Raw genomic sequence first — 16,369 nt, 5'->3', positions numbered from 1 at the left:
TACTTTTTTATTTCCTGTCTCCCCTGCTAACATGTAAGCTCCTTGAAGACATAAAATTTGTTTTGTTCATTGCTGTAACCTCATTTCCTAGAACATGTCTTCTGTAAAGTAAGTCTTCAATAACTACTGGTGCCAAGAATTAATCCAGAATTTAGTATATTAGTTGACCAGTTTCTTCTAGTGTGGCATGCCACATCTGGTCTCTGTTTGGATGAGACACAGAACAGTTAAAATTTGATAGTTGGGGAGTGGAGGAAAAAAACCTAACCATAGGGTTAATGCTCAGATCAGGATAATCCAGAGTATGGAGCCTGGATACCTAGGAGCCTGTGTGAAGACATTTGGGAATATCCCTTCTAAATAGAGAATGGTAATCAGGAGATGGGTTATCGTACGGATAATGACAAGGACATTTTTTGAAGGAAACAGTTTAGAAGCAATCATAATGAACACAGATAAATGAAACAAAAAGAAAAGCAGGGCCAAGCATAGATAAACAGAGCATCCCAGCTTTATATTTGGGTTCTCACAAAGGTCTAGCTCTGTCATAGCTTGGAAAATACCATCCTCAACAGTTCTCTATTTTGATCGTGTTGTCTAACTCCCAGTAACATTATGTGAGCCCTGACAAAGAGATTAAAGCTTATCATATTGGACAGAGCTCTCTCTTCAGTTACAAGGGCCCGTCTCACAATAGTATTGATTGCATTGGACCAGAAAAAGGGTTTTCCATGGCCACTGTGGCCAATAGTCACCTGCCTAAACAGTGTTTGGGTCAGAAATATAGCTGGTAAGGAAAGAAATTTCCTAAGGAGCTCTATTAACTCACAGTAACAACATGCCATGCCATCCATCACTCCTTTTCTGGAACTGTGATCTGTGCCTACAGACTTCAGTGCACGCAGCCTGGTGCCCAGCTGTCCTAGTGTCCAGGAGCTTTCTTATCCTGGTGTCGTTTTTCATGATTGAGTTTCAGAATTTATCTTTTATTTATTGAGGTGGCTCCTTGATTTTTTTGTCATACTCAGCTCTTTAAATATTAAATTCCAATCTCAGTTCAATAAAAGCTAATGCAACTGCTTTTAAATAAAAAAAAAATGAATTAGGTATGAAATAACACAGGATTATGCTGCGCAATGCTATCTTTTTAACTTTTTATCTTGAGATAATAATGATTTACATGAAGTTACCTCCCCCCCCAACCAAATGTACAGGGGAGTCCCATGCATCATGTCCTTAGTTTTTCTCAATGGTAACAATTTGAATAACTATGATACAATATCAAAACCACAAAAGTGTGTAATGCTATTTTCAGATGATTTTGCTCCCCTATCCCTGCTGTTTCAGCATAAGAAACTAAGACAAATTGGGTCTTGGATGTGGAATCTTATTGTTATTTATAAGCCTCACCTCAGAGAGTCAACTATAATACCTTCATTCCTTCCTCCAGATTGCATTTTAACATGACCCATCAGTCATGGAATGACCTGAGATTAAGCCAGATTATGCATGCTTGGTGGACAACTGGCTGTAGGAACTGGCAGTAGGAACTTCAAATCTCCCAAGTTCAAAACTTTGAATCAGTTTTGGAATTTTTAGAGCTCTCTCTTTGTCTGCATCAACCTAGTTTTTGCTAATTATCCCCTATAATTTGGCTGAATCACTTGACCTATCTGTGCTTCAATTTCCTCATAATTTATCCATTTGCCTCAGAATTTTTGCAAAATACAGATGAAGCAATCTAAGAAAGGGTACTTTGAAAAGTATAAAAGCACTATTTGGGGGCACCTGGGTGGCTCAATTGGTTAAGCATCTGCCTTCAGCTCAGCTCATGATCTTAGGGTCCTGGGATGGAGCCCTGCATTGGGCTTCCTGCTCAGCGGGGAGTCTGCTTCTCCCTCTGCCTCTGCCACTCCCTCTTCTTGTGTTCTCACACAGTGCTCCTGTGCTCTCTCTCTCTCCTCTCAAATAAATAAAATTAAATTTAAAAAAAAAAGCACTATGTTATGCAAATCTTCTTGTTGTGTATATTGTTTATATATTGTTTTGGGTACTGAATCAACCACTTTCTGGAGTTCCCTCTATGTGTTTGTAAAGCTAGCCTACCATCATTGTTGTCCCACATATTGAAAATACCAAGTGGGTAGGCAGACTAACATTGTTTAAGTGCTTAGTGTATACCACGAACTTTCTTGGATGTTTTAAGTGTGCACTGTTTCATTTAATCTGCATAACCACACTATGAGTAAAATCCCCTGGTTTTGTTTGGAAACTTTAAAGACTTTGTTTGAAAACTTTAAAGACTTTAAAAACTTTAAAGGCTTTTGCCCAAGGTCACCTTGGTGTTAAGAATAAAAGTCAAGGTTCAAACTAAGTCTTTCTTCTTTCAGAGCCTATTTTATCTTCTTCCAGAACCATGCCACTTTATGAGGAACACCTAAGCTCTCTTTAGGTCATGCCCTCATGAACAAATCACATCCCAAGAGCCCCACCTCCTAATACCATCACCGTAGGCATTAGAGTTTCAACATAGGAATTGGGGGGCAACACAAACATTCACTTATAAAATAGGAAATATCAAATATAGGTTTAAAGCCTAAATTAAAGGTCATTTTGGACATGGGGTGTGGGATGTGGAAGGAGAATAGTGTTTGCTTATAGTAGGAAGTTAGTTAATTTTGTAGAAATGAATTTGAAGCATTTGTTTTGTAAATTGGCATGTATGCAAATATGGATAGTATATATATGTTATCTATACAGATACATATACACACACACAAAGCATGTATATATGTGTGTACAAATCTATTATAAAAAGTAAAAATTTACCAAAACTTCTGCATACACATACTATACATGGCACCATTTGTAGTCAAGGAAAATGTAAACAAACATGAAGATGCAGTATTAAATCATAACTGCATAAAATTAACTGTAGTACATACTCTGCTATGATAGTTTCATAGCCACCTCCTCTTTCACATTATCTTTTCATTTTTGATGTCCAGTGTTAATAATGCATATAACATTTAGTGTTCTGTATCATATAAGACAGATGTACCCACAGATAATTCATCTTTTAAACAGGTGACATAAACTTACAGCATCAATATAGTCCTGTAAATGTATTTTCTCTTCCTTATGATTTTCTTAATAATGTTTTCTTTTCTTACATTTTGAAAGAATACAATATATAATACATATCACATACAAAATTATGTGTTAATTGACTGTCTATGTTATTGGTAAGCTATCCAGTCAACAGTAGGCTACTAGTAGTTAAGTATTTGGGGAGTCAAAGTTATATGCAGATTTTCTTTTTTTTTTTAGAGGAAGGAGGGGCAGAGGGAGAGGGAGAAAGAGAATCTTAAGCAGGCTCCAAGCCCAGTGCAGAGCCCAACAGGGGGCTTGATCTCAGAACCCTGAGATCGTGACCTGAGCTGAAATCAAGAGTTGGTTGTTTGGGCACCTAGGTGGCTCAGTTGGTTAAGCATCGGCCTTCAGCTCAGGTCATGATCCCGGAGTCCTGGGTTGAGCTCCATGCTCAGCAGGGAGTCTGCTTCTCCCTCTGCCCCTCCACCCTGCTCATGTTCCTGTTTGCTCTCTCTCTCTCTCTAATGAATAAATTAAAAAAAAATCTTTAAAAAGAAGAGTCGGACGCTTAACTGGCTGAACCATCCAGGCACCCCAAGAGTTATATACAGATTTTTGACTGCACGGGACATCAGTGCCCCTAACCCTCACGTTGTTCAAAGGTCATCTGTATTGGTGATACTAACTTCATGTGGTTGTTGTGATGGGTCAGTGAAAATATGTGTGTAAAGCACTTGTCACAATGTCCGGTATATCAGTAAATACTGCTGCTTATATTGTTTTTGGAATAATAGCTTCCTTATATGTGCTGTGAAGAGTTGTGATATAATATATAAAGTTCCTAATATATAACTTGGCATTCAATGAGCAGGACTGCAAAGGGCAACAAAAGGTTTAGTAATTACAATGATTAACCACAATCATAATAAAACACAGGAAATAACCACACAGTGGACCACAAACTTCCTCCACTCTGATCAATAAAGAGCTTAGCCCCTTTGCCGAGCCATGCCACTGAAACAAACATGGGATAGAGCAAGTACTGGCATTTGGCCAAATATATTAGCAGAAAGCAATGGAGAGGGAGATGGAAATAAACACTATTTCAAGAAACAGCTACTGCTACGTGCTCACTGTTAGTTAGCCAAGACACGTCACTCGATGAAAATTACCTATCACTTTATGAAAAACTTTCTGTATTCACAATACTGCACAATATACTGAAAAATGACTAGGACGTGGTCCTAGCATATCACAGAGACCGGAACACTTAGCTAGACACTTATATATGAAAATACCGCAAAGCCTACTGTGGTTAGTGCTAAGATAGAGGAGCAGACAACATTGTCTGGGAGCATAAAAGAATGAGATAAAAACAATTTGTTTGTTTCCACAACACTGCTGGGAAAAAACACAAATGCAAATCTGTTTCCAAGGAATTGGAATCAACTAACAAGTAATAATTTAGTTAAGGATGATAATTTCACACAACGTAAGTCAAAATAGGTATAAAAAAATACAAAAGCATCAACATGTTTCAATCAACTTAGTTTGTAGAAAAGATGATAAAGATCAGGAAGGACTATGTGTGTAGGTCAGATCTGGAAAGGGGACGTGATTTGTCAAATACCACACAGATATTTTCTGAAGTGCTTTTGGATCCAAGTCAGAGGGATGTCCAATTGAGTAAACTTTATTGGTTTTCTGAAAATCAGGGCAAAGAATTGGAGAACCCAATTATAGCACTGAAATTGAGGAATATGAGTAACATCTTTGTAATAAGCGATCTGTGAAGGAAAGAATATGAGTGCACCATCAAAGAATAATTATTCAGAGCCATCTGGGGGTGGGGAAAGCAGAGTTCTCTTTAACAGAGAGACAGATTTGATACTTTATGATTTCAGTCTTTGAGAATGAACATAGAAGTGAGAAATAGGTCTGATAGATCTCCAAATATTATTCAGGTAATTGATATTAAGTAAAATCTGTTTTGGGTAATGTTATTTGGGGAATATCTATAATATTGAAGAAGGGAACCTGTGCACTGAAACCCTTTTGAGTTTACATTAAAAAGTAAGGCCACCTTGGAGCGCCTGGTTTGCTCAGTTGGTTAAGCAACTGCCTTGGGCTCGGGTCATGATCCCAGGGTCCTGGGATCGAGCCCCGCATCTGGCTCCTTGCTCAGCAGGGAGCCTGCTTCTCCCTCTCCTTCCACCTGCTACTTCGCCTGCTTGTGCTCTCTCTCTCTCTCTCTCTCTCTCTCTGTCAAATAAATAAATAAATAATCTTAAAAAAAAAAGAAGGCCACCTCACAAACGTGCTCTCTGCATAGATAGACGCAGTTATAACATTACAAATGATTGAGTGCACTGGCACCTGATAATACGTAGATGAAGGTGCAAAGAGAATGGACATTCCCTCAGCAGGAAATTAATCTGAAAGAAGATAACAACAGCCAGCTAACTGGATTGACGTCTACTTGGAAGATATGATTACCACTTGAAACTAGGATAGAAGAGCCAAGGTTCCTGCTATTATCCAGTGAAATGGAAAATGAAATAGAAGTTACTGAACTACATTAGTGACCCAAAGTATAAGATGAACACAGTAAAGCTTGATATCTATGACCTTTCCAATGTGCAAACATCATGCTTTCTGAAATAAACTATACTTGTTCTCCTGCTGATGTTGTATTTTGAATCTATTGTGTAGGCCTGGTGTTTTAAGACTGAGTTATACAATATTGCACTTTGAAATAATAATAATGGTATGAATTCAGAGGAATGTTGTCATGCCTGAATGGTTATGAATGTGTAAGTGCTTAGAATAATGTCTGGCACAATAAGGGATCGTATGTGGTCATGGGATCCAGAACTACTTTATCCCTGCCACAACCTCATGGATAAGCTCCCCATGGATAACCTGCAGGTATATTCTACAACTCTTCACAGGAAACAGAAACTTCTGTGTATCTTTCAAAACACAGAGAAGCTCTTAGGGAAACTCTGGTAGAGGGGCAACCTCTGAGGCCTTCTCCTTTCAGAAATTTCCAGAATCCCAAACAAGAGGCAAGCCAGACAGGGAAAGTAGGCAGGCAGACATATACCTATCTCCCCTTTCAATCCCTGTATTCCACTGAGGCTACTAGGATCAGATTTTTCCTTCCCCTTTTTATCTGACCGTGATTACTTCTTTTATATAAAACTCTAGATCAAGTGCCTTTGCTTCTCGCTATGTTAATTGTGAATAACAAGAATTTAGGAAATTAATTTCTCTCTCTCTCTCTCACTTTCACCCCCCCCCACACACACACAATGCTTGGATTTCATAAGTGCTGTTTTGCAATAGGAAACACAGGCTTTGTCAGAAGAAGAAGAGAAACTGCTTCTGCTATGCAGAATATAAGGACGGATGCACATTTAGGGAGAGGGAAGAAGTGAGGAGAAAGTGGCAATGGGTGTTCCCTTATGAATACATCTAAGAAGGCAGGGTCTGAGGGGAGAGGCAGGAGAGTAGTAGGCTTCAGGAGAAAGTCCTTAAGAATAACTAAACATTGGAAGTGAGAACGCTGTTGACAAGACACTTGTAACAAGGATGATATTTTCAAAATATGTAACTGATCCATTGTATTTATTTATTTGTTTATTTTTTTCTACTTTCAAGTTTTTATTTCAATTCCTGTTAGTTACTATACAGCGTGATATTAGCTTCAGGAGTAGAATTTAGTGGTTCATCACTTACATGTAACACCCACTGCTCATCACAAATGCTCCCCTTAATCCCCATCACTCATTTAGCCCCTCCTCCCACCCACCTTCCCTCCAGCAGCCCTCAGTTTGTTCTCTATAGTTAAGGATCACCACATCAAAAACTAATGATGTATTGTATGGTGACTAACACAACATAATAAAATTTTTTAAAAAGTCACAGCAGTTCTGCAGGAGAAAAAAAAAAAGAGTCTTACAGTTTGCCTTCCTCCTTCTTTCTGCTATGTTCATCTGTTTTGTTTCTTAAATTCCATATGAGTGAAATCATATGGTATTTGTCTTTGACTGACTTATTTCACTTAGCATAATACTCTCTAGCCTCATCCGCATCATTGTAAATGGCAAAATTTCATTCTTTTGCTCACCAAATAATATTCTATCGTATATCTATCCCACATATTCTTTATCTATTCATCAGTCAGTGGACATTTGAGCTCTTTCCATAACTTGACGATTGTAGGTAATTCTGCCATAAACATCGGGGTGCACGTATCCCTTTGAATCAGTATTTTTGTATCCTTTGGATAAATAGCTAACAGTGCTACTGCTGGATCATAGGGTCATTCTACTTTTAGCTTTTTGAGGAACCTCCATACTGTTTTCCAGAGTGGCTACACCAGTTTGCATTCCCACCAACCGTGTAAGAGGGTTCCCCTTTCTCCGCATCCTCACCAACATCTGTTGTTTCCTGTATTGTTGATTTTAGCCATTCTGATAGGTGTGGGGTGGTATCTCATTGTAGTTTTGATTTGTATTTCCCTGATGATGAGTGATTTTGAGCATCTTTTCATGTGTCTATTAGCCATCTGGATGTCTTCTTTGGAAAAATGTCTATTCATGTCTTCTGCCCATTTTTTAACTGGATTATTTGGGTTTCTTTCCGTGTGGAGTTTGGTAAGTCTTTATAGATTTTGGATACTAATCCTTCCTGCCTTCCCTTTCTTCTCCCCAGCAAAAATAAATTAAATGTTTTCTTTCTGTTTCTTTCAGTCTAACTTGGACTTCCCTTATATAAAACATCATCATTAAGTCCACTAGCTCTACTTTTTGCTAGTGTCAATAACACTGAAAAGTTTGCTTCTTCATTTTAGCTTACAAATTTGGACACGGTTCTATAAATAATGAAATTGTCTGTTTGGGAGTTTACTTGGCTCAACTATCATGCAAAAGCTAGCTTTCCTCCTCCCTTCCATTTCTACCCCAAGCAAAGAAAGTTGGTTACAATGAGGCTCAAGCTAAGAACCATTAGAGAAAGCATTCCTGAGTGAGACAGAGAAGTGACTGTGGCTCTGCCTTGTGTGGTGATTTGAAAGGCATGTGAAGAGGAAAAGCATTAATTCTGGGCAAGGTAGGGACACTAAATTGCCTACTAGGTATAAAATATCCACTTAGGAGATACATAGAGTTCAGATGTTCCGTTCAAGTGGCCCAAAACTCAAACTAAGTAATTATGTTTTGTGTGCAGTAGAGGCTCTCAAGGCATTAACCTGTGAAATAAAAATGCCCTTTGGAAAATGACATGTTGCTCTTATGTGAGATATTCTCAACTGAAAAGATTTGAGGACAGTGGCATAGTCAGTACTGCTGACTGTCAATGGAGAGACAGCTGAAAGTCTGAAAAAGGGTACAAAACCAGGAATAGTAGACAACAAAGAAAGAATTTGCCAAATGGATAGCACTGCCAAGCACTGGCCTTCCATGTAGATGATCAAAGAAACTATTGCTGAATGTTGAAAAGCATGGCTTGGACTAATCCACACAGGGGTCATTGCCATCTGTTTTACTGGCATTTGTATTCTGCAGAGTTTAGCCAAGAGTTTGCATAGAATGTGTAAGTTTAGTCTTTACAAAATTTTACTTACTGAGTTTTGAAAATCTAAGCCAAAAAAAAAAAAGAAAGAAAAAGAAAATCCAAGGCAAAGTTTCTTTTTTTATTTTTACTTCTTTAACTTAAAACTTCATTAGGATATAAGTTTCACCCAAAATTTACTCTCTCTTATTTTGTAACAGCAAAGAATATTTTAGATGCATATTATTTTCCAATGTTTTTTCATTTATTATAATATAAATAATATTGAAATGAGGAAGAATATAGGTTATAAACTGCTGACAAACATCTTAAGCAAATTAGATGATGATGGGAGTAAAGTAATGCAGTTATGTTTTCTTTTTTATAATATTTGGCACATTTCTGGGTTCATAAAAGATCTTAACAGGGCTACAGTAAAATGGCCTGCAGTGGATTCTAGTGAAATTTAATAAGATACTCAGTTACTAGCTTCATTAAAACACAGTAAGTTCATTATAACCCAATCTGGCAAAAACTTTGATATTACTTCATGTGCTTCTGCTTTCTCCTGCCTCCAAACCCCATCACTCCCTTGGTGCTACATTACAACCAATTAACACATTTTAACTGCTTGTTAGCAATACACCATTTTTTCATTACTCTTCTAAAGGCATTTGCTTTTTCTTCATTGGATCTTTGAAGTAAGTCTCCAAAGGCTTTAAATGTTATACTTGATTATACTCAGAGTTTTGAAGAAATGCTGTCTAGGACTATGATACACTAACATTTTGAATCATTATACATTCCTTGTGATAAGAATGATACAATAGAACTCTTTTTCCTGAACTGATAATAAAAAAGATATGGGAGGCTCATATAGAAAATATATATATATATAATAGACTACAAGCTTCCTGAGAGGATAATTATGACTTTATTTCATAGCAGCTACCATTTATCAGGTGTTTGTAATGTATCAGCTACTGGGCTAAGTTGGATTTGTTAGTTCACTTAACATGACAGCTGAATGATGCATGTATTATGCAATTATCCAATTATCCCAATTTTACATGCGGAAAATAATGAGGCTCTCAGGGGCTAACCACTAACCCAGGGTCACAAGCCTACTAGGTGGAACAAGAGATACACTCTGGTTCTAATTCCAAAATCAACATATTCTTCATTCTAACAGGCTGCCTCTCTGGGTCTTTGTATCCTTAAGGCCCAGGACAGTACTTAGCACTGAGCTGGCAGTGAAGTATTTGTTGACTGTAAAGTTGATGATGCTGACAAATCACCAACAAGTAGTTGCAATTCAATGCTGTTTTATTTCAATGTTGTTATTTTTAATAACCATTTTTGGCTGAATTCAACTATTTTATTTTGTTTATTGTCAAAATGATTTATGAACACACATAGCTCAAAGAGGCCTGAAAAGTAAATGTTTACCATAGCTACAAGGAAGGCAGTCAGGGGGTCAGGGTGTTAAGATGGAATTTGGCAGTCAAAGGAAGATGACTGGAAAGTAGGGAAGAGAAAACAAACATCAAGAAACAAAAAACAAGCACCTGCACCTCCTCTTATAATCTCGATTTCGCTTGGTGCCACCATCATTCCTCCAGTTATATAAGCTAGAAACCTAGGATGCGTCTATGACTATCCCTTCTTTACTCCCCTCATCCTACTTAACAACATGCTTATTCTAAATACTGCATATGCTTTTATAATAGGTCCCCTCATCTTCTCCCTGCAATCACTTTCGTATTTCTTACTTGGATCAAAACCTTTCAAATTGGGCGCCTGGGTGGCTCAGTCGTTGAGCGTCTACCTTCAGCTCGGGTCATGATCCCAGGGTCCTGGGATCGAGCCCCGCATTGGGCTCCCCGCTCGGCGGGAAGCCTGCTTCTCCCTCTGCCACTCCCCCTGCTTGTGTTCCCTCTCTCGCTGTGTCTTTCTCTGTCAAATAAATAAATAAAATCTTTAAAAAAAAACTTTCAAATTAATCTGCCTGCTTTCGTATTCTTTCCCTTCTTGAGTTCTTTGTCCACACAGTAAGAGCAATGATATCAAAATTACAAATCTTATTAGTTCACTCACCTCTTTTACACTCTTTAGTGGTCTCCCATTTAGGATAAGTCTAAACCTACCCTACCTTTCTTTTTAAGCCCATGGTTATGTGTTGCAAATAAGTGAAATTAAGTTGGACAATATAGTAAATGCTAAGTGTGTGTGTGTGTATGGTGTTGTTGTTGTTGTTTTGTAAATATTGGTAGCCTCTGGTGGTGAGAGGTAGTTGGGAGCTATATGTCTTCTCTCACACATCCTGGGTTGCAGATGTTATTTTACAATGAAGGAAAATCTCAAATTAAATTCCATCCAACATATAAAACATGTGTTAGGAATGAAACCAAACAAATATACTTCAGCCTGTTTTATAGTTCTGGGAGATCCCACTTTCTGACCTAAACCCAAAGATTGGCACTTTGCATGTAAATCACATTCTGAGGAAGGTGCAGTGAAGCAGCAGTGGTATGACTAGAGAGTTTTGCAGTCAGGTTAGGCGGGAGAAGACTGAGAAATGGAGGTACATAAAACCAAAGGGGCTCTGGACCACTAGCTCTTTGTTGCATTCTAAACCTTCTCCATGAAGGGGTAAGCGGGTCTGATATATTACTTCTAACGATAATCTACCTTAAACACCATTAATTTTATCAATTAAAATTCATTTCTTTTTTCTTAAAGATTTTATTTTTATTTGTCAAAGAGAGAGAATCCAAGCAGGGGGAGTGGCAGAGGGAGAGGGAGAAGCAGGCTCCCAGGACCCTGGGATCATGACCTGAGCCAAAAGCAGACACTGAACCTCCTGAGCCACCCAGGCACCCCTAAAATTCATTTCTTATATTCCTGAAAATAAGGAGTAGACCCTATGGTATAGTTTTTGTTAAAGATGATCAATGTTAAGTAACCAATCCTTATGGAAGTAATTCCTGATTGTGATATTTCAGGTGTTGACAACCCCAGGAGAGATTATTGCAATTAGGGCACTTCTAAAACTATTTAATTGCCCTTATAACATACAACACACTCACTTTCATACACTTTTAGCTCTAGCGACATGCAACTGCTTGTGGTTTCTTCACTGACTCATCCACAAATGTTTACACAGTACCTCCTATATGCCAATCACTGTTCTGGACTATGGATATACAGTAGTGAACATGACAGATAGTCTCTGTTCTCATAGCACTTACACTGCAGTGGGGACACAGAAGTTACACACATGCACACCCACACGTATAATGATGATAATCTCTATGTGTCAGTATTCCAGTTCTCTTCCAGTTTGCAAGTGAGAGAAATCCAAGGAAACTGATTTACCCTAAAAAGCGAAAAATTTTAACAGAAAGATAAAATAAAAGAAAAGATGATTTGCAAGCACCAGTAGAGTTTAGATTTAGGGACTAGAACGGAAGACGTAGTATATAATGAAGGACTCATTCTGTCTAAATCTCCCCATTTCTTGTTTATGTTTTTCTTCACATATTGACTTCCTTCTTTCCTATGGTAAGTAGTCTTTCTCTAGTTGAAAGGTAAAATGGCTGCAGTGGTTCTCACTCTGAGGCAATTTTGTCCCCAGTGAAACATTTGGAAATTTCTAGAGACATTTTTGTTTGTCATAATTGGGGTGATGCTACTGACATCTAATAGGAAGAGACCAGGAATGATGCTAAATATCCTATAATGTGCAAGACAACTGCCCCCAACAAAGAACTAACTTTGTTAATTCAAATGTTAATAGTACCCATGTTGAGAAACCTTGCTCTAGTGGTGATTCAAATCATATTATCATCCTGAAGGAAGAATCCCATAGCAATCAGTAGTTAGTATATAACAAATATAATAATACTATATAAAATGTCCACAATAGCCAAACTGTGGAAAGAGCCAAGATGTCCATCAACAGATGAATGGATAAAGAAGATGTGGTATATATATATATATATATATATATATATATATATATATATATATATACAATGGAATATTATGCAGCCATCAAAAGGAATGAGATGGAACTGGAGGGTGTTATGCTGAGCAAAATAAGTCAATCAAAGACATGTATCATATGACCTCACTGATATGAGGAATTCTTAATCTCAGGAAACAAACTGAGGGTTGCTGGAGCAGTGGGGGGTGGGAGGGATGGAGTGGCTGGGTGATAGACATTGGGGAGGGTATGTGCTATGGTGAACGCTGTGAATTGTGCAAGACTGTTGAATCACAGATCTGTACTTCTGAAACAAATAATGCAATATATGTTAAGAAAAAAAAAAGAAGATAGCAGGAGGGGAAGAATGAAGGGGGGGAATCAGAGGGGGAGACGAACCACAAGAGATGATGGACTCTGAAAAACAAGCTGAGGGTTCTAGAGGGGAGGGGGGTAGGAGGATGGGTTAGCCTGGTGATGGGCATTAAAGAGGGCACATTCTGTGTGGAGCCCTGGGTGTTATGCACAAACAATGAATCATGGAACACTACATCAAAAACTAATGATGTAATGTATGGTGATTAACATAACAAAAAATTTAAAAAAATAAATTTAAAAAATTAAAAAAATAAAGAGCATCTTGAACCTACAAAAAAATACAATATTATCAATAATATTTCCTAAGTACTTACTGTGTGCCAAGAAATATTCTAAGTGCTTTATGTGTATTAACACATTAATCCTCACAATACTATGATGTAGGTACTATTGTGGTCTCCATTTTACAAATGACGACGCTAAGATACAAAAAGATTGAGTACTTTAAGTTCATACAGCTAATAAGTGGTGGAACTTATGTTTGAACCCAAGCAGCCTTATACTAGAGTATATTATCCTAACATTTGTGACACATACTTTTTCATTTGCAACTTTGGTATATTAAAACCTTAGTGAAAGAATCTGATTGATCTGGTGTGGCTAATATGCCATCCTCTGTATGAACAGCTATGCCCAGGGGAATGGTATCTTATGATTGGCTGTATCTGGGACACACGCCTACCCCTATATCCACAGGGGCAGTATAACATGCTTAACAGTCCCACTACATAATTGGAGTGAGAGAGAAATATATGGCTAAACTAAGAAAGGGAAAAGGAGTATGAACGGACAAACACAATAGAGGCCTACCTTATTCATAATGCTATTTCTCACTTCCATTCATTAGCTCACATTATTCTCTTTGGTTGCATGCTCTGCCCAACATTCTCCCACAAGAACACATCTTGGTTTGATGAATGACATAAGGTAAAATCTCTACTTAGAAACCTATTATCACCTCTCTCAATTTGAGTTATATACTCTTATCCTCTGTGCCCATAATATCCTACATATATCTCTATCATGATATTGTGCTCATGGCATATGTTTCTATCTCCCCCACTATACTGTGATTGTCTTTAAAACCATGATTCTGTGTTATTCATCTTTCTCCTCCTAAAGCCTAACCCAGTGTCCACACATATTGTAGGAATTCAGTAAATGTTGGATGACTGAATGGCAGATTTGGAAACCCTTTGGGAAAAGTCAAAGGCAAGTCCTAAGATTACTTGAGTTCTTGTAGTAGGATAAGAAAAAAATGCTAGGGGACACCATCCATCTGATAATGATTCAATTTTTCGGCCAAGCAGCCTGCCAAAAACTGCTTTTTTAATTGGTTGTATTGTATAGTTCAGAAAAGTCAGAATTCTAATTTTTTTGTAAATTTATGGATCATAGAATCATAGAAGGATTGAGCTGGAAGAGTATTTAGAGATTGTTTAGTCCAGTGCTTGTCATTTAATAAATAAGAACTCTGAAGTGAGATATTTTATGATAAAGTATACAGAGTAATGATGCTTTCAGAAGAGCCAGAAATGATAGCTGGATCTTAACTAGTACTCTAATCTCTGCTGTTTTACCACTCTAGCTTTTTTTGACTGATTTTATCTTTGGCTCTCAGCTACACAGTGTTCTCTGATATTATTGCCTGGTTGGTTAGGCCCTTCTAGAATCTTTTAGCATTCTAGCATCTCCAAACATGCATCTTGACCCTTTTTTCCCTCTTTCCTTTCTCCCTTCCTAAAACCTCAGACATCAAAACTTATTTGCCCTGGGAAAAACCCACGTTTCTATTTTCCCAAGTCACAGCTTCTGACAAACCAATTCTGTGTCATTAGTAGTTGTTAGGAGGCTCTCTTAATCTGTGTGCCCTGTTTTGCTATACACATCACAAGTATTGTCTCCAATTTTATTAATTCCTTAATAGGGTTGCCAAACCTCCAATATGAGGCATAGCCACCAAATTCTGAGGAATCAGTCATAGTAGCTAGACTTCACATCAGGAAGCTAACAAAGCAGAAACAAATTCTTGTTCTAGGTCCAAGGTTTAAAGAATCAAGTTTGTACATCATAGTTGAGTTTGTGTATTGTGTGATTCTGTGTGATTAATTCCTCATTCATCACTTTCAAGCAGGAGATGAATTCAGTGAGAGCTATGACTGAATACACATAGCATGCTAGCCATTTTCCCCCTCTTCTATATCAGCGGGAGAAATGTGAAATCTATAGGAATAAGGCCTGTGGTCATTTGGGGTTTGATCATGTAAGCTTTTTCTCTTGGGGAATATGAGGTAATGTAGCATCAGTGGTAAAGCACATGACATCTGGAGCTAGACTGCCCAGTTTCAAGTTCTAGCTCTACAAGTGATGTCTGTGCAATCTCGGTCAAGTTAGACTTGTTGTGCCTCAGTTGCCCCATTTGTAAAATGGAGATAATGGAAATAGCTGTCTTATGAGGTGAATCTGGAGGTGAAATTTGTTAATACCTTTAAAATGCGTGTAACAGTACTTCACCCATAGAATGTGTTATATCATTTTTGTGTGGACTCAGTGACAGAAATCATGTAATCATGGACTCAGTGACAGAAATCATGTAATTAGTTAGCAGTATTAGAAATCATGTAATCAGTTTGCTGATTGTCATAAATGTCCATCCCTCATAGAGGAAAGGAACATTTAAGCTCAAAGAGACTACATGTAGAATGAAAACTTAGCTGTGGTCCCATAAAGATCAGACAATTCAAAGTTAATCAAAATAGGTGTAATTCCTTGAGGATCCTGCACTAGCATTGTAAGCAGGGAAGAAGAGAAAGGCAATGACTTAATTATTTCAAAGATGGGGAAAAGTAACCATAGGAGAGCAAATTCTACAATCTACAATCTAGGCTACAATCCAAAATTTACAATGACTAATTAAGAAGGTCTAAAAATCACCTGGACACCACAAAAAAGGAAAAATATGGAATCTTAGAGTGCAGTGACAAAGTTGAATGGAGTTAAGAACCAAAACCTAAACAATTACCTGTCCTTAAGTTCATGTGATCTGAAAAAATTATAGTGTATGTCAACTAATATCTGCTGGTAAATTTAGAATAATGCGAGTACAACTTAGAACAATACCTCTGCTTGACCTTATGAAGTCAGCCTGTTTCTAATTGGAGTCTTTCCCAGAAATCTGAATTCTTTCTGCTTCTACATACTTCTACTGTCAATGCAACCTGAACTTTCTCTGAGCTCTTGCCATCACTGATGAAGCAGTAACTCTTATTTGATTCCTCTGGGATGGATTCTGGCATATGCATAAATGCTTCTATTCCCCTAGTTGTTGGCCTTTCTTGGTCTCCACACCTCTTA

Source organism: Eumetopias jubatus, unplaced genomic scaffold (assembly GCF_037043125.1).
Source record: "Eumetopias jubatus isolate StellerSeaLion01/CBP00866 unplaced genomic scaffold, mEumJub1_p1.0 scaffold_11, whole genome shotgun sequence".
NCBI classification, from domain to species: Eukaryota; Metazoa; Chordata; class Mammalia; order Carnivora; family Otariidae; genus Eumetopias; species Eumetopias jubatus.
Note: the sequence above shows the minus strand (reverse complement) of the source record.